We start from the raw sequence: 7,962 nt of genomic DNA, 5'->3' as shown, positions 1-7,962 counted from the left end.
GATCTATATGTTTGCTTTTGTGCCAGACCATACTGTTTTGATTACTGTAGCTTTGTAGTATAGTCTGAAGATGGGGAACCTGATTCCTCCAGCTCCGTTTTTCTTTCCCAAGATTGTTTTGGCTATTTGGGGTCTTTTGTGTTTTCCATACAAATTAAAAAATTTTTTGTTCTAGTTCTGTGAAAAATGTCATTGGTAATTTGATAGGGATTGCGAATGTGGTTTTTTGTTTTGTTTTGTCTTTTTATTTTGGCATCTATGCACTTAACCACGTGCAACCTAGAATGTGGTGGTTCTTAATCCTGGCTGTGCATCAGAACCACCTGCATATCCCGCCAAGCCCTGCTGAATCAGACTCTTTGAGCTCTACTTTGGAAAGAAGCTCCATGCCTCAACACAGAGTCAGGGCTCAAATATGGGCATGCCTTTCCCCTCCCGTCTCCCTTTTTCTGCCTCCCTGGGGAAGATTTCTACCGCCAGCCTCTTCCTCAACCAAGTCTCAGACCTAGATAATTAGGGTTACCTTTGACCCATTCCTGCCAGATCTATGTCACCAGCCTGCACAACAGGTGGAACAGGCTCCAGGTGCTGCAGGAAGAAACAGCTATCCTTTGGATCATCCTTCTCCACCTGTCAGAAGCCATAACCCTGATTACGTGACTGCTGGGAAGGATGCTATGAGCCATGGTGTATGTGCCACCCAATCTCTGCCTTTAAGTAAACCACACCTGACAGCCCCATGCTATCCTGAGCCCCTTCAAGTTCCTGGAACCGCCCAGATGCTTCTGAAGGTAATTGTAGTTCAGCTGTGGTACCAGCCATACTTAAATTGCCCTGAATGTTAACATGGGAGGGAGTTCTCATACACCTCTAGGACATTCCTCTCTAAGTCAAAATTTGTTCATATGGCTTTTATGGTCCTATGTGATTGGGCCCCTGTGTATGCCTCTGGCCTAAGCCCTGTCACTCCCCATCGTTATCCATACCTCAGCCGTCCCAGCCTTTTGACTGTCCCTAGATCACACCTCAGGACTCTTGCACATGCCACTCACCCCAGCTAGAAACTTCTTCCCTTAGAACCTCACACTCAAATGTCACCTCCTCACAGAGGTCCTTCCTGACCAGCCAGTGTTAAGTCACCCTCACCCACCGCCCTGTCACTCTCCATCTCCCTAACCCGGTTTAATTTTCTTCATAGTACTTATCACATTCTACTGTTATCCTCTCTCTGCTTGTCTAGTTGCTTATTGTAGCTCTCCCCCACTAGATCGGAAGCTCCAGGAGAGCAAAAGACTTGCGCATCACTGCTGTACCCTGCATGCCTCGAGCAATGCCAGGAACAAGCCGTCACTCAATAAGCAACCGTGAGAGAATGATACCTTTGTCATCAGCAGCAAACCAAAGACAGGTAGACACCTGAGGCAGGCACAGGGGACAGACACAGCGAGGAACCCCACACAGGGTAAGTCAGCTCACCCACTGGGTTTGAATCCCAGCTGCATCACTACTAGCTGTGACCTTGGTCTCACCTCTGGGGGATGTAACCTTGGGCTTCCTTCTCTGATCCTCGGTTTTCCTCCCGCATAAAACCGGGAAAAGAATCAGACCTACCTCACAGTGTCATAGTAAAGGTAAAGGAGACACTACACTTTCAGCATGCAGCACAGAGCCAGGCCCATTGGATCAATAATCCTGGATGCAGAGTGGGATAGGGGCACGCACAAAGCCTGAGAGATGGCCTGTGTACCTAAAGGCGCCCCTGTTTGCACTTCCTTAAAAGGCAGATTCAAGGCCACTGCCCTGTGTTAATCTACCAAGCTTGTTACTGCTGGAGAAGCCAGACAGCACCACTTATCAAGCGTCCTTTTGGGGCTCCACAAATAATTATCTGGGGCACCTGCCAGGTGCCTGAGGGAAGACAGATGAAGCAGATGAGGTCTGTGCCCTCTGAGAACTTAATCCAGGAGCAGAGACAAGATAAAACACAGGATCAAAGATAACAGAGGGTAACTGTGAGACGGAAGAAGGCCGGGGACAGTCTGTTGGCAGTGGGTCAGCCTTGCTCCTGGTACACGAAGATAGGATGCCCCTCCCCGTGGGCCCCTCCATAGGATGCCTCTGCTGTCAAATAGAGTCATGGTTAGGAGACCGTCCTCCCCAGCCAGGCACACCCTGTTTTAAATCGTGGATCCTGTGTGACCTCAAGCACATGACTTCACCTCTCTGAACCTCATCGCCTCGTTTATAAAATGGGGATAATATTAGGACCTATTTGCAGGGTTCTTGGGAGAATTTAAGGAGCTTTGCATTAAAAATACTTGGCATGGGGCGTGGTGAATAGGAAAGGGGTGGCAAATGCCAGCCAGAGTTGTGGTGGTGGTGTTATGTTTATCCAAATGGGAAGCGCGTCAAAGAAACATCTCTAGCGTGTGCCACTTGAATTTATTTACATGGTGCTTGTGTGCTAGACAATGTCAGGGAATTGTCTTGACAAACATACGAGGAAGGTACTATGGTTTTCATCTTTTTTTTTTTTACGCATAACATAAAATGTATCATCTTAACCATTTTTAAGCGTACAGCTTAGTAGTGTTAAGCGTATTTACTTTTGTTGTGCAACAGATCTCTAGAACTTTTTCATCTAGCAAAACTGAAACGCTTCCCATTTCCCCCTCCGCCAACCCCTACTTTCTGTTTCTAGGAAAACACTATTTTAACTCTGTTTCACCAATCAAGAAAACCAAGACCAGCTACATACTTTGTGGGATTCAGGGCCAAATGAAAATGAAACTTTAAAGGAATGTCTAGACCGCAATATCAGAGCATTAAACCGAGCACAGGACCCTTCTGAGTGCAGTCACACAGGGCCCATGAAACAGGTCCCAGAGGAAACCAAGGTCCAGAGAAGTTAAAGTACTTTCCCAAGGTCACACAGCAAGTTTGGGAGCCTCTAAAATTACACGATTTCCCTAACTTATTGTAAACGCCCTGCAGGCAGGGGCTTTGATATGTTCACAGCGGATTGCCCAGCAGCCAGCACGATGCCTGCCACACACTGGCACTCGTTACAAAGTTCATATCTGGGGAAATGAATGAATAGGTCACATTCATCCTAGAGAGAAGAGGCTTCTCCAAGTTTCTGAGCTCTAACTCAGCTCTGACGCAATAACATTCCCATTCCCACACGTCTTTTTTTTTTCTTAACATCTTTATTGGAGTATAATTTCTTTACAATGGTGTGTTAGTTTCTGCTGTACAACAAAGTGAATCAGCTATATGTATACATATATCCCCGTATCCCCTCCATCTTGCGTCACCCTCCCATCCTCCCTATCCCACCTCTCTAGGTGGCCACAAAGCATGGAACTACTCATCTTTTGCGTTTACCTAGAGCCCTCGCATTCCTAGGAGAAGCAAGCGTGGCGTGTGTCTGTCTCTACATAATGTCCCCTGGCACTTTTATGAGGCCACACCTGTTCAGAACATTCCTGGTTTTGAGTCCCACTTTTATGACGTGAAGTTAGAGGACACAGGACAACATGAGGTCCCTGGTGGCACGTTCTGGCTCCAGGTCCCTAGGTCACCCAGAGTCTGGTCTGAGGGTCAAGTCGCCTCTCTGATCTGAACCCAAGAAAACTAGAACAGAAGTATACAAGTCTAAGCAAAACATGAGGTGTTTTTGTTTTGTTTTGTTTTGTTTTTTACAGTTATGGCATTAAGTGCTACAAGAGTTTAGGGAGCTAGCCTAATTTTGGTTTCTTTGAAAGGGACTTCATTTTTCTGTCTGTTTGTGAGATTCTTTGCTGGTAGTGGGAAGAAGGGAGGGCTGGAACTTCAGGAGCACATCAGTGGATTAATCATAACCCTGATCTCATGACCTCTTGTCATCATTGCTCTGTGCATGGCTCTCTTGCAGTTTAATTGTTCTTTCTTTCTTTCTTTTCATTAAAATAATGAATACCTGTGAACCTACCCAAGACCAAGATCATTACCAACAACTCTGGGTTCCTCTTCTGTATCTCATCCTTCCTTCTCAGAAGTAATGAGTCTCCTGAATTTTGTGTTTTCCAGTTGTCTTTTTGCCGATGTGTTATATCCATATGACTTACTAAATAACGCATTGTTTAGTTTTACTAGTTTTTGAAATTCACAGAAAGGATATTATATAATACGCCATCATCTGAGACTTGCTTTTTTGATTCAAGAACAGCTAAAAAGATTCCCATCACAATATTGTTACATGTAGCTGTATTTTACTTATTTTTCACTGCTGTACAATATTCTAGTGTCTGGATGGAGTTTAATGAATCTATTCTCATGGCATGGGCATTTGGGTTGTTTCAGCTTTTTGTTATTAAAAAGAGAGCCTCCATGAAATTCTTGTGCAAGTACACGAGTTAAATTTTGCCTTGGGTATATAACCAATATAATATGAGAAAGATACTATATATATTTTTTTGTGGGGGTGGGGGTGGGGGAGTGTTGCGTGGCTTCTGGGATCTTGGTTCCCTAACCAGGGATTGAACCCAGGCCCTCAGCAGTGAAAGTACAGAGTCCTAACCACTGGACTGCCAGGGAATTTCTGAGATACTATATTTCTGGTCTTTTTTTTTTATGTAACACAAAATTTATCATCTTAAACATTTTTAACTGTATGCTTTAGTAGTGTTAGATATATTCACTTTTTTGTGTAACTAGAATTAGAATTTTTTCGTCCTGCAAAACTGAAAGTCTATACGCATTGAACATCTCCTCCTCATTTTCCCCCTCCCCCAACCCCTACTTTCTGTTTCTAGGAAAGTAGCATTTTAACTCTGTTTCACAAATCAAGGAGTGGAATTACTGATTCATGGGGTATAGGAATGCTCAATTTTGCAAGAGAATCCCAAACTGTTTCTCCAAATGACTGTTCCAATGCACACCCCACAATGATCACAGGGGATCCCACTGTTCCCCATCTCCCCACACATGGTATTATCTTTTTTTTTTTTTTTTTTGCCACACCACATGACTTACGGGGATCTTAGGTCTGGGACCAGGGATTGAACCTTCGCCCTCAGCAGTGAAAGCACCAAGTCCTAACCACTGGACTGCCAGGGAATTCCCAGTCAAACTTCTTACTTTTGCCAATTGAATGAGTGTTGAGTGAATACATGAATTAACGGTGGAGGGAAAATAGGTTGCTCATATCAATTTTCAAAAACTCAGTTCATATGAGGACTTAAATAATCAATGACCTTCAGCTTTCAGCAAATTAAATGTGCCTTAAAATGCTGCTAAGAAGGCAAAATGGAAGGAGTCAAACATAAGGTTGCAAAAATATTCTAAAAACTAAAATCACCTATTATAAATAGATGTAAGATAAAAATAGTTTAAAAACAAAGTCCCTTTATAGATCATATTGTAGTTTGCATCAAATCATAATATATATATTTATGCTTTTTTCTTTGTTAACAATATATTTTACAATTTTATTTTATTTTTTATTTTTTTTTTTAGAAATGGGTTTTTTTTTAAACAAGTTATTTATTTATTTTTGGCTGCATTGGGTCTTCGTTGTTGTGCGCGGGCTTTCTCTAGTTGCAGAGAGCGCGGGGGCTACTCTTCATTGTGGTGTACGGGCTTCTCATTGCGGTGGCTTCTCATTGCAGAGCACGGGCTCTAGGCACGTGGGCTTCAGTAGTTGCGGCATGCGGGCTCAGTAGTTGTGGCTCACGGGCTCTAGATCACAGGCTCAGTAGATGTAGTGCACAGGCTTAGTTGTTCTGCGGCATGTGGGATCTTCCCAGACCAGGGATCGAACACGTGTCCCCTGCATTGGCAGGCAGATTCTCAACCACTGCGCTACCACGGAAGCCCCACAATTTTAAAAGGGATAAAATCATCTTTGCTCTGTGTATCCTATACACAGAAATATTCAAATAGATTACAGAGTTTAATTTAAACTCAGGAAACTCATACATAAACTAGAAGGACACGTAAGCAGATAAATATCTAAAGTGGGTACTGAATGGCCAGGAACTACCTTTTTAAGTATACAAATAAAGGTAAAAACCATGAAGGAGGGAATTCCCTGGTGGTCTAGTGGTTAGGACTTGGCACTTTCATTGTCGAGAGCACGGGTTCAGTCCCTGGTTAGGGAACTAAGTTCCTGTAAGCTGAGTGGTTCGGCCAAAAAAAAAAGTGAAGGGAAAAAGACTGATGGATTCTATTAAAAATGCAAAAATTTTTGTAGGCCCCAATATTAAATAAATATAAAGGTAATATAAGGGCAATCAATCAACCATCTGGGGAAGATACATTGGTGGTATGGGGATATATGTATCTACCTTTGATGAATTTGGCCTCAGAGTGTGCAGGCCAGAGTAAGAATCTGGTGATGTCACTGCTACTGGGGCACTTGGGGGATTGGATTATAAATGTATATAAATACAGTCTCCGCGGGGGCAGGCCTCACTCTAACTTCTGGAGCCTGGGTAGTAGTCCAAGTCCCCTTCAGTGGACAGGCAGAGCTTCTTCAGTCTCCCAATTAGGACATTTTAGCAAAAGGAAATAAGGTAGGAGATCTACTAAATGTATGTGTTTGGTGGAGGTGTGAGGGTACGGTGGGTTTGAGAATGACAAAGGTATAAGATCCTAGATGTGAGAGCCCCAAAATTGCTACAGAGGAGGAGCTTGGAAAGGGATGCTTCATTCACCATAGGTATAGCACAAAAGGCTCTTCAAGGGTTTACAAAAATATTGGGGAGGTAGGTACAGCAGTGGCAGGGAATGTAGTTCCATATAACCAAAAGAAATTTACAAAATTGATATTAGTAAAGGAATCTAATGAAATGGACCAGATGTAACATTTTGTCAATTAGTCAGGCAGCTCAGTTACATCTCATCAGGGACTTCCCTGGTGGTGCAGTGGTTAAGAATCCGCCTGCCAATGCGGGTTCGACCCCTGTTCCGGGAAGATCCCACATGCTGCGGAGCAACTAAGCCCCGTGCGTCACAACTACTGAGCCTGCAAGCCACAACTGCTGAAGCCTGCCTGCCTAGAGCCTGGCTGCTCCTCAACAACAGAAGACACCGCAGTGAGAAACCCGCGCGCCGCAAGGAAGAGTTGCCCCCGCTCACCGCAACTAGAGAAAGCCCACGCACAGCAACAAAGACCCAACGCAGCCAAAAATAAATAAATTAATTAATTTAAAAAAATCTCATCAAAAGTATATTTAATGTGGGTTGTGAGTACATTTTGACCTGTTTGATGTGCTAAGGCGTGAGCTCTCCATAAATGAGTGCCGAGGGTGAGCAAAGCTTTGTAAAGGGCTCTTGGCTGACGAGAACGGTTGGACCAAGTCATACCACTGACTGTATTCTTTCAAAGTACACTTACTCCTCTTCTGGCAGGGGTCTGATCTACTCTACCCTAAGGGTGTGGCCTCCTTTGAATCCCATCAGGTTGATTAATTAAATTGGGTGTGGAGGAATTAACCAAAGACCACTTTGGAGGCAGGGATACCAAGACGATTCACCATTCTCTTGTCCAGTTTTTCTTTCATTAGATGTGATTTTCCCCCTTTCGTTCACACAGAGATTTTTTTCAAGAAAAGCAGCTGTTCTACAGTGGACCCAAGAGCAAGAAAATTTTAGTGAGTTACCAAAGATAAAGGAGAGAGAAATTTGTTACATGTGAAAAGCACTGATGATGTGGTTGAATTAAATTGTATTTGTGTCTCTGGGACTGCCCTTGATTTGCCAAAATCTTATCGCCATGGTATTTCTATAGGTTACATAAAAATGTATTTAGTTATTCAACAGATATTTCTTGAGTGCCTACTATGTCCAAGCAGTGTTCTAAGATCTGGGGATACAGTATAAGCAAAAGAGACAAAAATCCCTTTTCTCAGCTGAAGGGGAGACAGAGGATTTAAAAGTAAACATACACCCTGTAAGTAATGATGAGTGAGTGCTTGG

At 43.4% G+C, this 7,962-nt stretch overlaps 1 long non-coding RNA gene across 1 annotated transcript; it reads left to right on the top strand.

Annotated features, from left to right (window-relative positions):
* Window positions 1-550: 550 nt before the first annotated feature.
* LOC137206351 (uncharacterized) lies at window positions 551-7,724 on the top strand. The gene is made up of 3 exons (XR_010934624.1): window positions 551-791; window positions 1,268-1,462; window positions 7,580-7,724. It is a non-coding gene; the product is annotated as an uncharacterized lncRNA (long non-coding RNA).
* Window positions 7,725-7,962: the final 238 nt, after the last annotated feature.

This window comes from Pseudorca crassidens, chromosome 15 (assembly GCF_039906515.1).
Source record: "Pseudorca crassidens isolate mPseCra1 chromosome 15, mPseCra1.hap1, whole genome shotgun sequence".
Taxonomy (NCBI): domain Eukaryota; kingdom Metazoa; phylum Chordata; class Mammalia; order Artiodactyla; family Delphinidae; genus Pseudorca; species Pseudorca crassidens.
Note: the sequence above shows the minus strand (reverse complement) of the source record. Positions and strands in the feature narration are given on the sequence as shown.